Consider the following 24,850-nt stretch of genomic DNA (forward strand, 5'->3'; position numbering starts at 1 on the left):
CCGCTAGTCATCAAGTATCAAACATTGATGTCCAAATGCGAACATATGCCATAATCATACTATAAACGACTCTTCTTCATGACGAATTTGCAAATCGTCCCGCGATTAGTCGGAGGGTAGAAAAAGTGCAATCGAAATTGGAACGGTGCCACCCTCGTTTGCTGCTGTAATCGTTGCACGGACAGTGTTTCGCCTATAATACCATTGCCCTGAGAAGCGATGATTCAACCGATGTCACGCAAAAACAATGGACGTAAAGTTTAATTGCGACACGAAGGCAATTTTCAGGCAAACCGAAATGAACAATTGGTGGTCACTTGACACGAAGGGGGTTTAGATATGATAAGCTTTGATGTAGCTTTATCGCTTTGTCATCAGGATCGAAGTTTTTTTTACTGCTTTCATAATACCAGAGTCAGGCATTATTTGTGAATGCTGTTGGGAAGCACTGAGATCATCCGGGGAATTTTAGCTCTTATCCGTTAAATATGTGGTCACGTTTTCGGGAGAATGGCAAATACAATTAACACGAAAGGTGAGAGAATAAACATTGCAAAACCAAGTCGGCAAAAGTGGATCGTATGGTGATGAGATAGATCTCTGCGTGGGTGATTTTTTAACAATATTCGATGGCTGTTCAAGCTACCAGGGCTATGGAGTCGGAGACGGAGTCGGAAGGAATTTTATTACATTAGGAGTTGGAGTTGGAGTCGGAAAAAAATTATCGACTCCGACTCTGACTTCCAGTAAAATGATCCAATAAAAACAAAATATTCAACTTAAACAAAATTTCATTTCAAGATTCACTTCAGAACCGTTTGCTTGTGTGTTGGTCAACCTATTTACTTTCTTTATAAGCGACAAGACGGTCAGCATGACTACTGAAATGCTTAAAAAGAGCATTGTGGATATGGTCGTGAAAAACAGTATCCCGTTGATATTTTTGTCACAATCATGACTTTAAACGGGGAAATGGCAAGAAAAATTGGAATTTATCTTCAAAGCCAAAGCATCAGTTGCATTGTGATTGAAGAAGCAAACACTGAAAAGTGGACTTGCGCAAATACGTTAAGAACCGATTTGAATTCGTTAAAATTAATTTGATACCGTAATATATGAAGTTGCCGTGAGTAACATATCTCACAATTCAGTGACTGATTGAACTTAGAAGTTTCATCAATGAACTGGATAATGAGAATACTTCCCTAGTCGAAAATCAGTGGAACAAAGCAATCGATATGGAGAAGCTCCTGTTTCAACCAAGACGGGTCTATGGTACTAGGTGAGGCCGTTTCGTCACTAAGTTGGTTAGGGGAGCGGTATATGAAAACAGTACGGAAGAAAGCAGAAGGGGAATTTTTGCCTTGAAGTGTGAAAGAGACAGACTGATCACGAGCGAGCTTGGGCACAAGCGTATTGTGTGTTGTTTACAAACAAAACACAGTAGACTTCGAAGATGGCTGAAGAGTGGTTTTAGCAAGATGGCCCACCTTAGGATATACTTCTACGCGCCTTGGTTTCAACCATTCAATCTAACCAAAACACTTCAGCTTGAAGAACTGACACCTGGAAAGTTTGTTGCTGGAATGAAGAAATCTGATTTTCCGCCATAGTAAGATAGAATGACCAATTGCAGATGGAGTTGTACGGTCCATGGAGAGAAGAAAATGTACACTTCTGGCTGAGCCTATGTTGTTAGCAGCCATTTACATCGATCCAAAGAGCAGAATTTTACTTAACGAAAGCTAATGGTCAAGGAAGCACTAGGTGAACATCGGAACGGATGAAAGGTTTGTTGTTGACGAAGAAGGATGATGAACCTGTCAGCGAATCTTGCAGCGATAATCCTGAGTCGTCGGCTATATCAGTGAACACAGATTTCGATCCTTACCTGAATAACAAAAAAGCAAAACGACGTCACCTAGGAAAGGAGAATAAGAAGGTAACCCTGCTGCTAAGCATCTTTTGAAGTGAAATCCTAGCTTGTTTGCCAGAGATAGAAAAGTATGACCAATTGTGCAAGATGACAGTACATGAGGTAATTTCAGCGTTTTCTAAGCTCAAGATTTGGCTGAAGCAGTTCTGGTTTTGCGACCATTCTAAATCTTATTTAAAATCGTTTATTTTTGAAGCCTCAGTTCTTCTTCTGTAGAAGCCTTGAACCACTGCGACCATTAGTTTCATCTATTGTAGTGAAAAGTTCAAATACACGAGTTTAAAGGAGCCAAAAAGAATCGCTGATTTCTCCGTCGATCTACTCAGCACTTTGGCGACTTCGGTCCTGATCCCCTCTTGACTTGTTACATTTCGGTCTTTGTTAGCCATCCCTAGTTGGCTGCGCATCTTCACCAATAAGTCCCTCGGTGATCGAGGAAAAACAACCCTACCTGTGACGGATCGATACAACAGGAACGGTAGGTCTGTCATCGGTCGGGGTAAGTGAAAGAGGAGAAAAAGAATCATAAACAAATCGATAACGTGTGCTAGTTGAAATTAAGAATTTACAAGTGAATTTCGCAATACTTAGAATTAATTATATATACTTATTATCTAGTGAGTACAACTATAATAACCTAAACATATCCTAAACAAACTTATATTCTAGCTTAATACTATCGAGGATTACATATAGATTAATCTAATTTCTAACCTAGTAAATACCAAGAAAACGATTGTTCCTGCTCTTGAAATTAAAAGGAATTATTAAGGGGACTAAACGTGAGTAAAACTGTAAAAATAGGAAATGAACTTATAACTACAATTTATGAATAATTGTTTCCTACGTATAATTTAAAACTAATATTTTGTACATATGTGCAATTCCCAGGGAAATTATAATTCGCTTTACGGACCTCAAACATCGGGTTCTAAAATTATAATTCCGGAAGAAACCCCCCTCCGTTGTTACCACTCGTAACATTTTATAATTTCCGTTTACGCGAGCGAATTGAGTCATGCACGAGACGCGTAGTAAATCTGCTACGAACGGCAAGCATTCAAGCAGCGACAGGAACCGTGCTGGAAGTGTGGTTGAGGTGGTCACAGAGGATAGTAGGATGCAATCCGCCAATAGGAGTAACCAAGGGTGCGCGTGTCAGAATTGTGATGATCCTGATACTTCGGCCATGGTCCAATGCGATGGGTGCGATAAGTAGAGCCACTTTGCGTGTGTGGGAGTCACTCAGGAAGTCGAAAATCAAAGTTGGGTTTGCCAAAAATGCCAAACTGCCAAGGAAATCCAACAACAGCCATCGACATCGGGACATCGTAAGGAAATGGTTGTTTTCGAAACGAATGCCATTGAAGTGGAGATGCATAATACCAAGGCTCAATCTGTAGGTCCAAACTACCAACAGCAGCAACGTAGCAGTTTACCGAAGGTGGTGATAATTCCTCCTAGTATCGAAGCGAATTCTGAGAAGCGACCTTGCAAGCCAGCATCTTCCAAAGCAACATGTCAGGCACGACTGAAGCTGCAGTTAATGAAGCTGGAAGAGGAACGTGTCTTCGAAGAAGCGCAAGCCAAGATGTTTCGCGATTATCTGAAGGAGAAATACGAGCTGTTGGAACAAATGTCCAGTCGAGCAAGCTCCAAACATAGCGAATCTGGTAGTCGAGTAGAGAGATGGGTTGAAGAAGTCAACGGTCTAATGACTCATGAAAACGCAGCTGAAGGCGTGAGAGAATAGTTTAATCCGAAGGGACATTCAACAATAAACATTGCGATGTCCTCGATCAACCAAACCAATCCTATTGGTGAAAATCGTAACCATACTAGTGTAATTAACCCGACCGCTCACACGCCAGGTACAGTAGAGCACTCTGCTTTGCATATAGATGAACGATCTACGATTATCAATCCGATAAATCAGAACAGTACTCCATTGTACGGAGCCAGAAGCTTGTGTAGTACTGTGCCCACTTCCCTTTTAAGGGATCCTATTGTCAACAGAAGTCCCGTTCATCTTTCCAGACAAGCACTTCATCGCTCATCTGGGCAATCTGTTATTCATCTGTTATTAGCACCAATTCGTGCATAATCGCATTACGAAACTTCATGAGTCGACGGGGAACACCAAGAACTATTCGAAGCGACCGGGGAACAAACTTCATTGGCGCCAGCCGAGAGCTTAAAAGGCTCCGGGAAATCATCGACTATGACCAGGTCGCCAAAGAATTTGTTACGGCAGAGACAAGCTGGCATTTCAACCCACCCTTGGCTCCACACATGGGTGGTAGTTGGGAGCGATTGATCCAGAGTGTGAAGAAAAACTTATTGGTCATCTGTCCTTCGAAGAAGCCAACTGAAGAAGTTCTGCGGAGCTGTCTAATTGAAATTGAAGGCACGTTGAACTCCCGGCCACTCACTCACGTGCCCATTGATAACGAATCATCAACCGCACTCACACCCAACCACTTCCTTTTGGGGTCATCCGATGGCTCGAAACCCTTCACGTCATTGGACGACAGTGGTGCCCTTCTTAAGCAAAGCTGGCGTACATCCCAGGCGCTGGCCAACCAATTTTGGAAACGCTGGCTGTCTGACTATCTCCCTGAAATTACGAGACGAAAAAAATGGTACGCCGACGAGAAGCCAATTTCTGTGGACGACATCGTGGTCATCGTAGACCCAAACCTCCCGAGAAACAGTTGGCCAAGAGGTAGGGTCATTGCTACTCATCCAAGCAAAGATGGACGGATCCGGTCAGCTACGGTAAAGACATCAACTGGCGATTACGATCGACCTGTAACCAAACTGGCGGTTCTGGAAGTTCGATGCGGAGAAGAGTAAGCCGACGATGCCTTCGGCTCACCTGGGGGGAGTGTTAGCCATCCTTAGTTGGCTGCGCATCTTCACCAATAAGTCCCTCGGTGATCGAGGAAAAACAACCCTACCTGTGACGGATTGATAAGACAGGAACGGTAGGTCTGTCATCGGTCGGGGTAAGTGAAAGAGGAGAAAAAGAATCATAAACAAATCGATAACGTGTGCTAGTTGAAATTAAGAATTTACAAGTGAATTTCGCAATACTTAAAATTAATTATATATACTTATTATCTAGTGAGTACAACTATAATAACCAAGCCTAAACATATGCTAAACAAACTTATATTCTAGCTTAATACTATCGAGGATTACATATAGATTAATCTAATTTCTAACCTAGTAAATACCAAGAAAACGATTGTTCCTGCTCTTTAAATTAAAATGAATTATTAAGGGGACTAAACGTGAGTAAAACTGTAAAAATAGGAAATGAACTTATAACTACAATTTATGAATAATTGTTTCCTACGTATAATTTAAAACTGATATTTTGTACATATGTGCAATTCCCAGGGAAATTATAATTCGCCTTACGGACCTCAAACATCGGGTTCTAAAATTATAATTCCGGATGAAAACCCCCCTCCGTTGTTACCACTCGTAACAGTCTTCGATTGACCGTTTCCGTTACATTTGCCAATCCGTTAGCTAATTTCTAATTTGTAGGTTAACGCCCTATCTCAGAAACATTGCTTCGGCGTAAAGTGAATCTATGGGTGACCATGATGCACTGAACTGCTTTGATGAAGAGATGTTACATGTTGTATCGTATCTATAAATTGTACATTACACTGTAGCCATTTAGGCATAGAAGTATTCCATCTGTACCATTGCATATGGTACATTACACAGTAGTCGGTTAGGCGTAAGAGTATTCTTTCTGTTCTTCCATTGTTATGTTTAGGAGTTTTAACCCACATGTCTTCAAATGTTGTTCAACGTAACTCCTGAACATATATTTTTACCATTATGATGTTTTTGGAAAAGTTGTTGAAAATTATAAGCAAATTTATAAATTTTCATAAACATGACGGTATAACACGACAAACATATTAAAAGATCCTGTTTACTATAAAAAAGACTTTAATTTAGAAATCATTTTTTAAATATCTCGAAATGGCTGCATTAAGAAGGAGATTGATGAAGAGCTTTTTTGTTTTAAATCACATCAAGATTCATAATTTGTCACTAAAAATAAAAACAAAACATACAAAAATTCGAAGTTTCGAAAATTCGTAAATATTCGATGTTCCACAAAGTTCTTAAAAAACGATTTTATCATCTTGGACTCATTTTCTCAATTTTCTACATGACTTGTATTTTGTATGCAAAAATTTAAAAAAAAATTAAAAAATACATATTTTTGATATTGCAAATTAAAGTGTTTTTTTGTAAATAGAAGATGAGTACTATTTTTTTTCTCAGTGTATATTTTTTTCACGTTTTAACATCAATACTCTATAACTCGTTCTAAGACACTATTTTGGTACGACTCATAGTTTTGGAGTTACTCTGCGTTTCACAACTATAGAACCACTCATTTTATCTGAGTTTCCAGAGATATGTAAGAAGTCGGTTCAATTGAAGTTTCTAGTGTAGGATATAATAACTGTCTTCATTTATAAGACTGGCCATTTGAACTTTATTGTTGCGTCCAGGCTCGAAACATACAAAAAACTAAAATTCCAATGTTTCAAAACTATAGAACCAGATGGAAAAACTCTCACTTCTTTAAAACATCAACGTCAATTTCACATGAATTACAACAAGTTTCTAATTCGTAGGTCATCTTTAGTGCTCAATCAGTTCAAATAACACATTCGGGGTGGTTTGTATCGTTGTGTCTCATATCTATGCAGAGGATACTGCTCGTTTATGTTCTTCAAATCACTCATACTGCTTGCAAGCTACATCTACTATTCGTACGATAACTCCTCATAAGTTCTTGAAACGGTTTTGTTTTGGTGACCTTCCGGATTTTATGAATTGATGCAAACTTACTCAATTATCATATTGTTTTTTATGCAAAAACAGCAGTAAATGATTCTGCAGTACTTCGTTGCACTATCAGTGTATAAATTATCAAAAATTTCTCTTACTAAAATCGATATCCCCTATTCAAAAGTTACACTTGAGTCAAAAAATTTCTAATTTCCAAAACTCATATTTCCTCCAACCCAAACGGAACACAAACTTTCATTCAAATAAAAAATTCTCATGTTTTGTCCTTTGTCGATTTCATTTGGAATTACTCGGGTGCAAAAATAATTAACTTGTTCACGTTATGCCTAGATTGTACCTGAAGTCAGGTATCTCGAGGGTACCTGTGTATACAGCCATTCCGTGCCAAACCAATATACTGGTACTCAGATAGTCTTCAAAGGCCAAACATAGCCTCTAAAATCTTTTTGTTTTTATTAATTTTCGAAACCTTATGCCGGATGTTTCCAGCATTTTCAATTTAGCAAATGATATGCATGGAGAAAACATTGTTGAAATTGTTCCTAGTGACAATTTTTTGCTTTATTACAAGTAAGTTATGGTGGAACAACTGGATGTGTGGAGGGGGGATCCCTGTCTGGAAGGTCGAAAAATAATGAATTTTCGTGATTTGTTTTTTGGTGTTAGGAATAAAGTGAAGTGTTCGGGTATTTTGGTTATTGTTCAAGGTATATTCCAACGACCAACGAAAACAAATATCGAAAAATCTTTTTATGACAACATTTCTGAGGGCATAAGCTTCTAATAATGTAAAAAAAACGACTTTTTCCACCTCCTAGACCGGGGTCCCCCCTAACAACCTGAAAGAAACTATTAGAACGGAAACATTCATGAAGAAATATCTATTCATGCAACTAATATGATTTATTGAAGTTAGCATAAACTCAGAAGGAATATTTAATTCATTGCGGTTGGAGGTGACATTATCCTAGACCAGCTGGCGGGCGCCCAGGAATATCTACGCGGGATACCGTTTGGCCATCTCTGGTCTATATCGTTTGAGTGCTTCGACAAAAGCACTCTTCTGTTGGATTTTTCTATGCTGGATGATGATGAACATGTTTCAAAATTACACTTTATCATTTTCAATATTCCTCAGATGGCTGCCAACTTTTTGGATACGTTCAAGACTTACGAAGAACTCATTCTTCCTGCAAAACTGAATCCTGAAAAAGGTGTGTCCTTGATTTTTGAAGCGGATCTTAGCAAAGTTCAGTATCTTTCGGTGAGATCGATTGCTAAAAATAATCATGCTGACGTCTTTCCTTTCTATCATATAATCCCAGAAGCATATCCTTTTCCGGTTTCCATCAAAATTACTGAAGTGAGTACGGAAGTAAAGCTACAAAATCTTTTGGATTTGAATGTATCCCTAATTGTTGAAGCCTTGAGCAACAACGGATTACTTAATAATTTCAATAACATATCTGATATCTCAAGCCTTCATATGAGTGGGATTGCGATGGAAGTGGTGAACATTCCTATGTGGTTCTCTTTACAAACAGAGCAGCTATGCAGACGAATCCTAAGGAATTTACTGATTCAGTATTGAAGCTTTTGAAGTAACCTTTTGTTGATTTTTATTTTCACTTTTATCAGTGATTAAAAATTAATTCCGCAAAAAATATTCCTCCCATTTCCTTTTTTTTAACACAGTTTAAATGCAATGAAATTGACTCAAATAACGGATTTTAAACTGCATTTTTATTTATAAAAAAATATTCCGTACATTTTTTTCCTTATTTGTTTTCAAAGTTTTTCTCCGATTAAGGTGATTTTTTGAATAAGCTATTGCTAAGACGTTATGACCAGGGATCATACGATCAGCTTTGTAGAAGATACAATGTTGTAGAAAGCATTCCAGATGAAATTGGAATTAGACTCAGAAATATTTGAAATACGATGAAACGAGAGTTAGTTCACTCAATCCATTCAAATTCTTAGATAAAGAATACAATATTCGAGAACCAATTACCCCCCTTCTGCAATTTTGGGTAGAAATTTACCAAATTTTGGATTGCTCGCGTCGTAGGGCACAACTTAATTCACTCACGACATGCCTCTGTCAAATATTATTTTGTTTTATTATTCAGAAATAAAATAAGATCTCCTGGAAAATAGCTCCGATTTGGCTCAAGCCGTTTATATTTATTCTTTTTTGAAATAAAATAAACACAATATTTTTATATCTCGACCTTAGCTGCATTAAGCGGTCCATAGACGTTCAATATTAAGGGGCAATATTTTGGTTTGTGCAATATAATTATAACATTCAATATTATTGATCAATAATATTGCATGTCCATGGGCCGCTTAATTCAGAATAAGGGTAGTCTGAAAAACTTGACCACTTAACCGATGTGCGATTTCTTGAGTGCAAATGGAAGGTATTGCAGTAGACTTTTCATGAACAATATTATACGGTACTTCAAATGAATACCTTCAGGCGAAAAATTTGAAAATTCTCGTTTTTGTGGTTTTTGAGATGTCGAGACCTAATAGATCCTAGCTTTCTATATCAGTTTTAGAAATCTGATACTTGTGAGCTGAGAACAAAACAATTGTGTTTATAATTTTTGAAAAGATTGTTTTGCAGAACATATAAAAAATTCAGAGAAAATATATACCTACTGTTATTGAGGTACATTTTTTTCTGAATATTAAGTCATATGTTTTATTTAATTTTGTCGCTTAAAAAACAAATTTGTTTGTTTGTTTTACCTCTTACGCTTGATAACAAACTTCTATTTTTTCCGAATATTCATTCACGGGCTACGGGATATAATTTGTATATCTTAGATATTTCTTCAATCGATGTGTGTAGATGTTTTGAGTAATCAAATTATTTATCACTAGCTGACCCGGCAAACTTCGTCCCGCCCAAAATTTATATGTCGTTATCACATCCCCGTTTTTTTTACTAAGCGCACATTCATGGGTCCAATCGCAGAACTGTTCATTGATTGATCTTCTAATCGATCTTTTAAAATTACCTTTTATTATGACATTCCTAGTACTCCTACCAGAACTCGTCATTATGATATCAGATTATTTTCAGACACAATTCTGGTTCAAGATTTTTCAACCACTTGCAAATAACATGTTTCTCCGTTACATGGAATGAATGTTTGATGCAGAAAATATGAGACAATAAAGACAGCCCTAAATCGGACAATACCTTTCTCGAGTTTTGCTCTTATCAACACATTTGGCGACTAACAACGCTATATCCTTCAGAGTTTCCCGAAAATTTTCAATTGTCATGTTTGGTTGCAATATGTTTGAGTGAAATATTTGTATTATTTTCATGCCTCCTAAAACCTACACATGCCTAAATTGGTTCTGTTTGTTTGATTAGTTCTTGAGTTATGCAGAAATTTATGCTTCATTTGTATGGCATCCTCCTCTTAGAGAGGAGGGAGGAGTGTCGAACCACCATAGAAACGTTTATCGATCCCTAAAATTTTTATATGCTAAGTTTGATTCCATTTGCTTGATTAATTATCGAGTTATTCAGCCCCCCCTCCCCTGTAGAGAGGGGGAGGATTGTTAAACCATCTTAGAAACGTTTCTTGCCTTCTAAAACCTCCACATTCCAAATTTGGTTGATTAGTTCTTGAGTTATGCAGACATTTATGCTTCATTTGTATGATAGCTCCCCTTTAGAAAGGGGGGAGGAGTGTCTATCCACCATCGAAACGTTTCTCGCCCCCTAAAACCTGCACATACCAAATTTGGCTCTATTTGTTTGATTACATTTCGAGTTTTGCAGAAATTTTTGTTTCATTTGTATAGCAGCCCCGCACCCCCCCACTTAGAGAGGGGTTGGGAGTGTCTGCACATTTATTGCACCCTAGAACCTGCTCAATTACGCTTCAACAACGCCAAATCGGCTGTTGAATCATCACGCGATCGTCACCGATGGTCGACGATCAGCAAACGCGGCACCAATCGCGCGGATAGAACATAGAACAACCACATGCCAAATTTGGTTTCGTTTACTTGATTAATTCTCGAGTAATGCAGAATTTTTTATTTCATTGGTATGGCAGCCCCCCTTAGAGAGGAGGGAGGTGTGCCTTACCACCATAGAAACATTTATTGCACCCTAGAACCTCCACATGCCAAATTTGGTTTCGTTTGCTAGATTAATTCTCGAGAAATGCAGAAATTTGTGTTTCATTTGTATGGCAGCCTCACCCCCCCCCACTTAATGAGGGGGAAAGGTCTCGAACTATCATAAGAGCCTTCACTGACCCCAAAAACCCCCACATACCAATTTCTATGTCGATCGGTTCAGTAGTTTCCGTGTCCATAAGAATCAGACAGACAGATGATGAGATATATAGGTGATGATATGTGGGTATTGCAAGGACGACACAAGAGAACAAACACAACGCTGGGATCTTACAACAAAATTAACATATCATCGTATTGTGACAGGGCACAATACTTGTAATCTATTTCTATCTACGAAATTAATTCGGGCCAGTAACAAACTTCAATAAGCGCATCATTTGTTGACAGCAGAAAAAAACTTCGGATTGTAATTGACAATTGTGCAAAAAAGGCACATTATCTAATCAAGTGCAGCAGTACGTATGATACGTATATGTATACAGATCGTCTATCCATATTTTACAATCAGTTCAATTGGCCAGAAACAGACAGTCACATTCGAAGGCCGAAATGATACACGATAAAAATGGAAATTGATTATTCATTTACGGTTGACATCATCACTCGCTTGATTTTGCATTTCCATTGGTAGTGGAACAGTGTGTATGCGTTCCCTTGTCATTAGACATGTATTTTTGTTACGTAAAATTTTAGAACTTCTAGAAACATTTATATTTTTACCAATGCACAGGAACTAGGTCACTCAGGAGTGGTCGCTTGTTAACCTGCGCTTTCATTAATATCGATTTCCATCACTGTTCCGTTTGCTCAAACAGGCACTTGTTTGCCCAGCCCATGTTTCAAGAGCAGAAAAATACCCTCCTCAAATGCAATGGCAATGAAAAAAAAAACAACCGTAAACAGTAAACCATTCGCGTACCACAACGATAAGGATCGTGTGCGCTTTTGTTTTGTTTGCGCAGGCAGTCGTCAACAGTGATGGACGATTCGTCGTCGCCGTCGTCGTGGGTTATTATTCACCGGAAACCAAGACACTTTCGCTGTAATTAGGGGCTGAATCGTAAATACCACACCGGACCCCGGAGTTGCATATACACACTACCTTTGCTTTTTTTTCTTCCGGTTCGTCGCTCGGCTCTCTTCTATCGGCACACAAATAAAGGGGTTTGTTCTGTGTTGGCTAGCTGTCAAGTAAAACCTGAGAATATGCTTGTGCCGAGAGACACATGGACGGCTGGTACTTCCGGGTGGTGTGTCCACTCTTTTTGCCTTGCTTCGCCTCTATCACGCTAATCAGATCTGTGTGCTTCTGGATAGGCTCGTCTTCGTTCAGTTTGCGTTCGTTCAGGCGGAAAAGTGTTCATTTCAGAGAGAGACTGTTAATGGCCACTTATAGTCGCCACGTTGTTTGGTTGGTTGTTTTTTCATTTTTCGAATTAGGGTAGCGCACGTGTTGCGATGGGCTTCCATGTGCGTTGAGAATATTGTTTGCATAATCCCTGATATCGATGTGGTCTTAAATCTGCCAAGGATTGATCAAATCAAATATAAATTAATCAATTTTTAAATCTAATTTAACAAGATACTGGTTGCGCCGGTGCGTTTCTTCAGAAAGATCAGTGTTTGCCCATGATCCTGACTGGGAAAACTATGGATGCTTTGCATTTTGCAAGGTCGTGCCTGATTCCAATTGTTTTTCTTTGAGGGTTTACAAAATGCCATGATAGATAGCACATTTGTGATGTTTTGATCGAGTCTAATAAAAAAAATAGTTTTTTTAGCGATTGCGTGGAATTACCCCCGATCAATTCTTTCACGGTGTTCGCAATTCTGTGCACCGTTGTACCCAGTGTTTCCATACGTACAGATTCATCTGGAATGATACGGATTTTTTCGATTTTTGTGATACAGATTCCGTACGGTACAGATTACAGATTTTTGTAAAAAAGTACAAGTAATAATACGTGGAGTTGGTAAAACAGATGAGGCAGTTGGACAAAAACCCGATGCCTGAGAAGAAATGATAGTTCGCTCGCGATTTGATATTCTTACTACACTCTGTCCAACTTCTATAAGGCTACCCTGATTCTATTTCGTTGCAACACAAACAGTTAGAATTTCAACAAGATACATTCATACATTGTTGAATGCTTAGAATAAAGTATATTCAACGTCAATTTCATTCAAAAGAGTTGTTTGTTTATTTATTGTGCTTAAATATGATAATTTCAGCTGTCCAGTTTCTATAAGACCACTTCAAAATTCATAAGTATTATCAATTAAAAATTCCAAACGATCGGCTGATTTACATGTCAATAAATGGAAACATTGCCATTTTGACTAATAACCTGGAAACTTCGTGTTGGAATACTATTTATCAAATTTTTCTGAAAATTGCGACCTTGAGCTCTTCAATCGTGGTGTACCGATTATGCGTACATGGATTCCCCTAAGATTTTCAACAGGATTCAAGTCTGGAGAACGAGCCGGCCAGTCCAAAAAAATAAGTTTTTAGCCCTTAATCCATTGCTTAGTTTTCTTGCTGGTATTAATAGTAGCATTGTTTTGCTGGAATGTGAATTTTTGTGACGATATCCACGCAAAAACGGTAGGAGAGAGGATTCCAGAACATGTATGTAATCCTTGAATGATGTGAAAGCCCAGCTCAAGATTTCCGGTCGCACAGAATGTCGCCCAAACCATGCACGAGCCTCCACCAAAATTCCAGATTAAAAAATACTGTTCCTCCTTCCGTGAATCTCGCCAGTACACGTTGAAACCATCAGGACCATCCAAATTGAACTTTTTTTCGTCAGTGAAGACGTACATTACATACTTTTGTTATAGTATATAGCAAAATGTATTATTTTTGTAACATTCTTTGTCACAACATACCATGTCCCACTGTAGGTTCATGTGAGCTTTGGCAAAACTCAGGCGTCTTCCGATGTGAGATGGTTTAAGATGAGGAGCTTCAACCTTTCAAGTCCTCTTTATGTGAGGATTTTTTACCAAAACTTGACGAATTGTCACCCGAGTAACATTTAAATTGAAATATTGCTTTATTTGCATAATCGATTTTGAAGTATTCGAAGTCAGGGTTGCCAATAATATTTTTCAAAAAACTGGAAGATCGCTCATAAAAAAAAAGCTGGAAGAAAACTGGATCCTGTAAAACCATTTTATTTTAAGAAGATCGGCTTTCATTTATATAAATTGATTTTTCTACCCATTCCAAGACTTGAGAAATAGAATTTCTTCTGAAGCTTCGTGTAGTATTTAATTTATAAAATGGCCAAATAAACCAATAATAAGTCATACAATTCAAGCAGATAAAAATGATGTTTCCCATCACTCGAACATTACTGTGAAACAGTATCTGAAGATCTTTTTTTCTAGAACCTCCAAAAAATACGGTTTTCTTTGGTATAATTTGAAAAAAAAATCTTATTTATTGCTTCATGACCATAAAATCGTCGCAAAACTGCTCGATAATGTAATTAATTGAGGTGCATTAAGACACGATTTATGGTTATAGATCATTGCATCAAACCTAACCTCAATTCTCTTTTCTTTTTTCTAACGCGAATTTTGACATTTCTGTAGTGTTTCTTTTGACCATTTTCGTTTCTATCTTTTTCGCACTCATGAAGAATGTAAAATAATAGAAATAAATAAATCAATGCAGCTCCCATTCGTTAACATCTAAATAGGGACATGTAGAAATTGCAACGAATGGTAGCCAAAACAAAACACGCAAAACTGTGAAACTGACGTCTCATTGCACTGATTCATGCAGTGATCTTTGTATTAGAATTCTGAAATAGTTTTTGATTAAATCCCACAATTTTATTCCAATAACAATAACAGAATGGAGTATTCTGTTAAATATATACCGGGATTTCACATTTTTCAATCTCCCCGCTGGTACTACTGTCAGTGGTCTTCAAATTTGAGCGCGATCTGTCGATTAATTTGTTCACAGATTCATTAAGAATAAGTACACTTTTTTTGCTCGGCGATTTTCGTTGTTGTTGTTGATGTTGTGAGGGCAATTCCTGGATATAGCTTTAAGGGAGTATTCTAGTCTAGAAATTAGAACAAAATCGAAATTTGATTTCTTCATATTTCTGAAGTTTAGGCATTCAAGAATATACCCCAGAAAGGACTTTTCGGAAATCCCATCATTTTCAGAGTTATAAAATCATTATTTCTTTTTAATTTTACTATTTAAAAAAAAATCGGGTAACGTAAGAAAAGTGTTAAAAGCGGATTTTTTTTCATCAGACTGCCGCCATTTTGTAAACGAAATGTTTCTGACTCGTACGAGGTTCAAGCGATAGCGACATCTCTACTGATTCAGAATCGGTTCGATTTTTTTGGTTTCAGTTTACCAGAAGGGCTGGAATCGTGAACGCCATGATACAACTTTTTTTAACCTTCTCACATCGTCAGCTTGTAACTATTCCAATTACGAATATTTTTTTTCCGTTCTATTTCTGTTTTATTCTTAAAATATAGATAAACAAATTATCGGATGGTAAAGCTGTTTCTTGTTCTATTTTCTCGGAGCTCGAGAAAAAAAAAAAAAAAAAAAAAAAAAAAGAGTTTCGATGATTGGATTGTTCGTTGTATGAAGAATATTGTTTTAGATGAGTCATATTTTTAGAACTATAATAGGAATATAGATGATAGTTAATGCATTTACTTCAATAACACAAATTCCCGGTATATATTTGACAGTATGTAAAATGTGCACATTCAATACCAAAACAACACTACCCAAATAACACTTTGATATTGAAATTATTGAATTTTGGTTTTGAATAGAATTTTGGTTTGTGTGGTTAAATTTTAACTTTATATTCTCGTTTATTTCTATCCCTCCCGATTGCTCCTCGTGAAAAGAAACGTTGTTTTTTGTAGCCAGTGTACCTTTCATCATAATGTTCCCTAGTCTGTTCATATTCTTCGTTTTGTTGAGCTTATGTTCAGAAAATGTTCTTTCCACAGTTTCAACAGAAAAAGTAGGGGTGTGGGAGGAATGATATATATATACATAGGTTGTGAGTTTATTTTACCTTAGATGGGTAAAACTGAATCACACATAAAAAACTGGATAAAACTGGATATTATCTCAAAAAACTGGAAGATTTTAGGATTTAACTGTTTGACTGCATCAACAAGAAAAAAAACTGGAAGAATCCAGTTTAAACTGGAACATTGGCAACGCTGGTTCTAGCTATTTTCCGCTTATCCTGGTCAGAGAGCTTCGATTTACGTGGAGCTCTCTCCTTCTTACCGTATCCTTGAGGATTCGCCGATTAATGATGGGATCGTCCAATCCGACGTGCAATTTCTCTGATACTAACATTTTGTTGGTGAAATTCATGGAGTTGTCTTTCTTTTCTCTCCGTGAGCATTTTTCCTTTCGGCATTTTCCAGATTTATTGATCAAAACAACTAAAACAACGAAAAAATGTAACTGGTCTTATAGAAACTTAACACTTGAAAAATACAAAAACATTCTTTTCGCTCAGCGCTTGCACATACACATATGAAAATCATGCAGTGTATGGTAGTCACCAATACCTACACACTAAAATATAAATTGAAGCATTGTTTGTTTACAATGACACAAAGGATCAAGATTATCACCTGGTCTTATAGAAGTTGGACAGAGTGTACAACTATGCACACCAGTCGTTGATAAGAACGCAAAAAATGACATCCATAGAATACACGCCTACGAAACTACCACAAATCGTTGGTGATGAAGCGCGGTCATCTGTATAAGAGGAGTTTGATGCATTGGTTGGCATTCTTCGATCCTCACATGATCGAACGTTAAACGAGTTTTTCCGGAGGCAGGACAAGTTAGCAGTGAAAGATGTAGTAGACTTTCATCAGATAACATTGAAAAGATAATGTTTATAAATAAAAAAAGTAAAAAAGATGATTTTGGTGGAAATACATCAGAGAAAACCTTCGGTAAAGTAATAGTTTTACTATTCTCTTCACTGAGTATTGTTTTAAACCTTATGTTTTACGTCTTCCATTCTTTACATATCCGAATGAACCAGTTAATGAAAAGAGCCGTCGAGCCGCTCAAATGAGTCGGCTCTTTTCATTGAGCGCACGGCCCTGAGCCGCTCACTGAAATGAACCGTTTTGGCCATCTCTATTTAGTCTATTTGAAATGTCGATACCAGGGTTGCCAACTATAACTTTCAAAAATCAGGGAAAATGAAAATAAAAATCAGAATAAATCAGGATAGCTCATTTTGGGATGTCTGGAAAGTTAGTGCCGATTTTCAGGAGAACAAAGGCATCATTTTTATAAACAGATATACATTTATTCAATTTTGTATGCACAGTTTTGTTCCACAATCTTTCGCTTTATTCCATACAGCTTTATAATTGTGTCCTACCAGATCATGTTCGCTTTCTCGTCGAAAACTGTTCAAGGTATTTTTTATGCTGTCCATAGGATCGAAGTTCTTGCCCTTGAATGAATTTATTAGAGACCTGAACCTGTGATAATCTGAGGGTGTAATAACAGGTTAGTTTGAGAGCTGGTGATATAGGATCTCATACCAAGACTCCAAAATAATTTATTGTGTAATTTATCGAGACATAAATTATTTGGACATGAAATTGGAAAGGCGACGTCTATTACGTAGACGATTTCCTTCAAAACATTTCATTTTTTTTATTTGAAATACAATACATTTCATTCAAATAGCGTAGAACCCACATAAATACGTAACCAAGCTTCAGCAAAATCTCATCAACGGTGGATTTCGATATCTGTATTGAATATGCTAATTCATTTTTCGTATATTGAGGATTACTCTTGATCAACGTTTCGATTTACTCATCATCGATGGCGGCACGAATTTGCTGCGAAAACATAAAAGAACCTTTATCTTCTTTTATCAGTCCTACATAATTCTTAGTAGCTAATATTGTTTCCATCATTTTCGTACCCGGTCTATTAATAATCTTTGTTTTATTACTTTTATTATTTTGTTTTATACTTGAGCAAAATTTCATTTTTCTTTTTTAGGCATTGGCATTTTAGGTATTGTGGTTGTTGATACTATGACTACGATAATAAATGTCATACATTTTTTACGGTATTTGAATAATTTATAATTATATACTTTACAAAGAAAATCTACTAAATATCTCTAACTCTGTAATCCTTGACATAAGATATTGGAGAGAGAGAGAAAAAGATCTCACAAAATTGTCCTCAATGTTCATTAATTGAATTGGGGTTGACGGTTTCATTTTCTGTCATTGTGAAGCGAAAAACATAACGGATTTTCAGGTGGAATAAACGCACTACGTGTTTATGGCATTCAATTAAATATTAATACGTAATAATAAATGATGAACGAAAAAAAGAGCAATCATTGTACAAGGAAGAACCGGAGAGCTTTTTATGTAGGCTATTCTAACAGTTCTCATTTCCAACCAGTAAAACGTTGACAGGAATCCCAGTATACATAATACAGATCCTTTTTATTGTGATGAAATATCAGGATCAGGATCACTTTAGAAAAATCAGGCAAAATCGAGTGTTTGTCAGGATGTCAGGATACGAGTCAAAAAGTCTGGGAAATCCTGAAAAATCAGGAAGGTTGGCATCTCTGGTCGATACACTCATTCACTGCAATCTGAGATGGTGCTGCCAATTCCTAAGACGATTTGACATGAAATTTGTCAAATGTCGATTTACATTTACAGCAAATGTGGCATTTATTGTAAGTTATGCGTATTTTTTTCATGCTAATAAAAGATTTTGAGATTTTTCGCCTCAACTAATTTTCTTGAAGTTACAGATTTTTGCAAGAAAAAGTGCAGATGTAAAAGATTTTTACCCTTTCCGGTACAGATCAAAATGTGGCAACACTGATTGTACCGTGCATCGCTTCATATCATTTCAATTGACAGCGAGAATGTGGTGGTAGCGAACACGATAAACTATTTTGACGCCACACGCCATGAAATATTCGGAATGTGATGCACAGACGCCCCGACTGCTCGGTGGTTATATCGAGTGAATACGACGATTCGTTGCTTTCGATGCACTCTCCACTCGGCTGGTCATTTTCGCGACGCCATTGAAGCGTAAATTTCGCAGCCAAATAAACCGATAATAGGGCAGTCGCTTCGCGGCTTCACTAGGGCAACACATTCTTGGTACTCGGGCGTAATAGACTAATTTGAATATTAATTTGCTCTAGTTTGCTTTTACCATTGCTCGTGATTTAATTTAATTCCGTGCGAGCAGATTCGTTCCAATTCATATCATGCAATTCAATCGTACATGCCTCATAGATATGAGCCTTCTTTGCTTCCTTGTGATATAAAGACACACACTTCAAAGGACATCACGACATCAATTAGTAGTGGGAAGATTCGCTCTCGTTTAACGCTCGGACAATATATCATATAAATAACGTACAGCAGAGCGACCCGATCCTCTAACGCTGAGCGTTTTCTATTTACGGGTTTTTTGGAATTTGTTAACCTATCACCAAAGAGACGGTGTGTCTCCTTTTGGGAAAACATTCACTACAACCCATTGTTTCGCTGTACGTTTGGCAAGTCGTACACAACAAACAACAGCAGCTACCATAAATAGCCACAGACAACAACAACAACCGCGGGCTCTGTATGTGCACTTGATTAGATGCTTTAAATCAACTGTCAATGGCGTGGTAAATTTTTGACGCCTACTATATGCGAAACGCCGCCATAACGTAGTAGACCTTCCACATTGCGGGGAAGTGTATTGTGCTGTTTGTTGTTGCTTGCGAAGAGCTGGGCCAATCAGGCGGTGTGTTTAATTCAACAAGAGTTCAGGAGAGGAAAATGGACTGATGTGGCGTCAAAAATGGGGTCTATAAAAGAGGATAACTATGCGAGTAGTGAATGGATGAGGTTGACTCATTGTAGATTATCGGGGGAGAAAATAACAAATGTAGAGGCTCAATATTTACAATCGCTATTCCAAAGGTGTTTTCAAAACAATTTAAAAAACTGGTCTCATCTATTTGAGAGTTTTCTTCAATGTATCTATTCTTATCAGTCTAACATCTGATAAATCTCCCATTTACAAATGTTTTGAGAAAACCTATACAGAAAAGAAACAGTTGCGATGAACAGGAAGCGACATGCACATCCAAGCACAATTAGAGTTAATTTCCAAACGCTTCTAGGAAAAACGGATATTGATCAATAGAAGCAATTATATGACACGAGGATTTTTTGGATATTAAAAACAATATAGAAAACTACGCGAATGTCGCGGTTCTTCGCAACTTCTCAATCGGGTTGAGATCAGGACTTTGTAGTGGCAATTCAAGGGGTTTTATTTTGCGTAAACGGAAATAGGCTTTGGTCTTCTTAGCAGTATGCTTCGGGTCGTTGTCCTGTTGGAAATAACACTTTGTATCGCGCCAGCGGAATCACTGAAAGGTTGTAAATAATATCGCGCAGCCCTAGCTGTCAACATGTGGAAACGAGGGGTTACTCAAAGGTTTTGAATGATTTTTATTTTTTTTTTTTTGTCATCGCATATTTACACAATTCAAAGAAGTCACGTAAGGGGCTGTACACATACCACGTGGACAGAAAAAGTACAATTCTAGACACCCCCCTTCCCCTTCGTTGGCAACATTCAACATCGACATTTCAAAGCTTCAAGTTTTGGAATGTGTTACGGACACATTGTTATCGTGGTGTGAATGTAGTGAATGAAAATATAGGAACAAATGAAAACCCATCTTCTTTTTGTTATTTCAAGGTTTTTCGGGACTTGCAGCTAAATGAGTCAACAAAAAATCCAATTAATCTTATCAACCAGTTTTCATTGGATTTCAAGAACTTTCCTGTAGAATCTTTCAAAGTTATTTTTGTTTGAACGAAAAAGTGCTCTATCGTCTTCGATGATTAATAATTCTATGAATGATGAACGCGCTGCAGTTATAATTGTGTGCAAAGTTAATTTCATTGATTAAAAAACGAAATTTACACTTTACAACGAAATTTATATAATTTTTTGCATCGTTTTTAAAAAGTTGCAAAAACAGTTTTGCTATAGTGTTTAGAAAGTCGTCTGTAATTTTGCAAAAATAGCAAATATTCCAATGTTAGCACAAAATTTTGAGCCTAGTATATCCTCAAAACCCCTGTGAATATAATGATACTTTAAGCCATTCTTTTTAGTAAATCAAAGAATGTTTTGATTAAATTATAGAATCATTCCATCGCAAATTGTGCCAGAAGTACAAAATGCTGTGCGTAAATTAACGATTATTAACTTTAGTTTCCATGCGTTTTTTGTTAAAAATTCAAGCTTCAAATTATATATATATCCTATATTGATGCGTTGATTTTTCACGTAATTCCAAAAATTACTTACAAATATCGACTTTAAACTCTGTACCTGTACTTTTTTTATCGAATGTACTAAAATCACGACTTTATTTTTGTATGTGCGGATGGGATTTAGATTCCGCTTCTTCGCTTCTATTGATTGAGGTTTTGCGAAAATGAAGGCAAACAGGACATTCTTTGATGCATGGGCCATATCTCTGGAGATGTGCAGCGATGCAGCGATGCTCTTTTTTTTAATTATACAATTTTTGCAATACAGATTTCATTTATTTTCATAAGCTCAGAATCAATCACTATATGTGATTCTGAGTCTGAGCGACTTTCTCTTCGATTGGGTGAAACAATGAAATAATGAAACAACACAATTGTGAACCTGTCTATTATGAAATCAACGAGCACTATAACAGTTCGGCTAAAAGGTTCATAAGGTTGACGTCTAGATGGCGCTTCTTGCAAAAATCTACTTCAATCACCATCACCATCTTTCAATGGATACGTGTCAAAATTTGACAGCAATCGGTCGATAGGTTCGTGAGTTTCAGTATTGAGAGTGAAGCAACTTTTGTTATTGTGAAAAAAAAAACGGAAAAATCGCTAATCAATGAAAACGATGGCAAAATTGCATGAATTGGGCTTCGAATTGCTTCCGCATCCACCGGTTTCTCCAGATCTGGCCCCCATCGACTATTTTCTGTTCGCTGACCCGAAGAGAATGCTCGCTGGCAAGAAATTTAAGACCGATGACGAAGTGATTACCGAATCTGAGGCCTATTTTGGAAAATCAGAAAGGGTACTATAAAAATGGTATCGAAAAATTGCAAGATCGCTAAAGTCGCTGTATCGCCCTCGAAGGCAATTATGTTGAATAAGAAAATTGAATTTTGCAAAACAAATAGTTTTACTGTGTTACCTAATAAACTTTTCGGCCGAACTGTTAAGACAGATGAAATATGCGACTGAAGGTAAAATTGTTCTGGTGTTTATATTAATTGATAACAGATAGTCTATATTTTACTTTAAAGGAGAATAGAGCAAACTAGAAACGGCTGAATACATGTGGTTTCTCAAGTAACGAGAACTTAACAATAGGTGCTCATTTACTTCTATTGACGATAATTGGTAGATCAAAAAATTTCCATGTCTGAAAGATACGTCTCTTACGCGTCTCTACGTGTATTATTGACGATCCGTTGATGCCTGGATGAACCAGTTACTATTTTGTGAATTGTTTCAAAATCATTTTGTTCCGGAACTTTGTCAGTTTCTGATCAAAGGAAGACTACAACCAAAGGCAGTTTTATTAATAGATAAGTCAGGATTGTGACGATAAAATTTCATCTGACGATGAACTAGTAAAAAATTTATTCTATCGCCGGATTCAACATCCATTGTCCATCAGGGTTGCCATAATAAAATCTGTATTTTTGGCTTGAGCAAATCATTTCATCCTAGTTTTTCCTCAGAAAATCTGTATTGAAATCTGTATAAAATTTATAAATTCCATTGATTGTTATTATTGATTCGATGATATTAATGATATCACGAAGAACCAGTTAGCATATACACTGTAGTAATAATGCAATGGTTCAAGGAGGAGGAAATTTACATAGTTATCCAGTTACCTGACCATTGTAATATATTTATGGTACACATAAAAAGGTAATGGTTGAAATGAATTAGAACAGTGATTTTCAACCGGTGGGGAATATGGTCATTAAAAGGGGGGAATTGTGGATGGGACTATTGCACATTTACTTCGTTTTGAAGATGACAATAATTTGTAAAAATTGCCAAAAAAATTTTATTGGATACGCTAAAATTTGCAATCCTCGGCAACCATTTCCAAATCTGAAGTGTAATGTTCAATCGAACAACTGCGCAATGTTCGAAAGACTTTCGTCAGTGAATGATGATGGAACAGACGACGAAACAGTATAAAAGACCATAAAAAAGGAAAGGAAAAGGAAAGCCTTTTTACAACAAGTTAAACTTGAGACATATTTACCTTACATCAAAGAACAAATTTGGACATGGTTTGGAATGCCTTCCGACTGGCAGTGACGAAAGTTTCGGATCAATTTCAGAACAAACTCATAGATCTACAAACGATCGATTCTTATCCTGATATGCGGAATAAGCGTTACGAGTGTTGTTGTCTTTTGCATAGAATTTATGTGAATCTGGATTTCCTACAATGCTGGTGATGGGAAGAAAACACCGTAACAGAGTGAATATCGAAGACATGAGGTTTGCTTTTCAAAACCGTTCTCAAGAATTACGATTTTGGCGGAAAGCGTTCAGGCGCAGGTGCCATAATGCGCAGGTGCCAAACTTTATATACCTTTTTTGTAATCAGATACAAGTATAAAATCAAATTTGTTGCGAATATTACTTGGAAACCGTTGGTATTTTTACATTACTTTACTGACATCATGCTACAGACTTTTTTAAAAAAATACTGATAGAGGTGAAGCACTGGGATTAATTTTAGTAAAGGGGGGAATTGAGAAAAAAGGGTTGAAAACCACTGAATTAGAAGGTAGCATAAAAAGACAGCAATTCAGAAATTGGAGAACTGGCAACGCTTGTAAAAGGAACATAAATTTACTATGAAACCACATTATAAATTGTAGTATTTCTGATATACTAACGATTGGTGTAATTATTTTGTCAATATATTGCATATGTTATTCACACTAAAGCATATTTGTAGTTAAACTCTATTTTCATTTGGTCAATATAAAGTACGCATTCCTAATAAAATAATCAAACTACTATTTATAGCTAATAAAAATCCTTTTTTAATAATTCCTCACTTTTTATAAGTCTAAAAAGATGACTATCCTTGCAAAGAAACGTCACAATAATGTGTTTGATTATTTGTTTATCATTATGCACAATTCAATCTGATAAAATGGAGAAAAAGCAAGTTTCCGTCGATATCCGTAAAACTATAGTTAAGAAATCATTTGTCGGTAATCTTGAGAAAATTGATGGCATAACGACGGCAGACTATTCCATGAGCATCTAGCAGAAGAATCTTAAAAGTCGGTGCAAAAGGCTGGCCTAGAAAAGAAGTTCATTTTTCAACAATAGATCCTAAACATACCGTCCACGAAACCACTGCGCACTTCCGTGCTTCACGTATCAAGTTATCAAATTCAATAGAAAATTTGTGACCTTTTTCGAATCAAAATGTCGAGAAAGAATACCAACGTAGGGAAGAATCAGTTTGAATATTGAATTACTGCAATGAGTACTTTATTTCATCCAAAAAAAAAACAATTTCCCAATAAATGCTCTTCTTAAGTTTATATGTCGTTCGCATGTTACTGTATCCAACATATTTCGAAAGTACATCTTCAGTTTGTTAGAACACTTTGAATATCCATCTGCCTTAGATTCTACCAAAATCAAGAAAGTTTGAAAATATCTCAAGGGTGTTCTTCATTTTGCCCAGTATTGTAT

At 36.7% G+C, this 24,850-nt stretch overlaps 1 protein-coding gene across 2 annotated transcripts in view; it reads left to right on the forward strand.

The window, feature by feature from the left end:
* LOC129775072 (blastoderm-specific protein 25D) overlaps positions 1 to 24,850 on the forward strand; it is a 62,658-nt gene that overhangs the window by 10,017 nt on the left and 27,791 nt on the right. The window lies entirely within an intron of this gene.

The sequence above is a fragment of the Toxorhynchites rutilus genome, chromosome 3 (genome assembly GCF_029784135.1).
Source record: "Toxorhynchites rutilus septentrionalis strain SRP chromosome 3, ASM2978413v1, whole genome shotgun sequence".
Taxonomy (NCBI): Eukaryota; Metazoa; Arthropoda; class Insecta; order Diptera; family Culicidae; genus Toxorhynchites; species Toxorhynchites rutilus.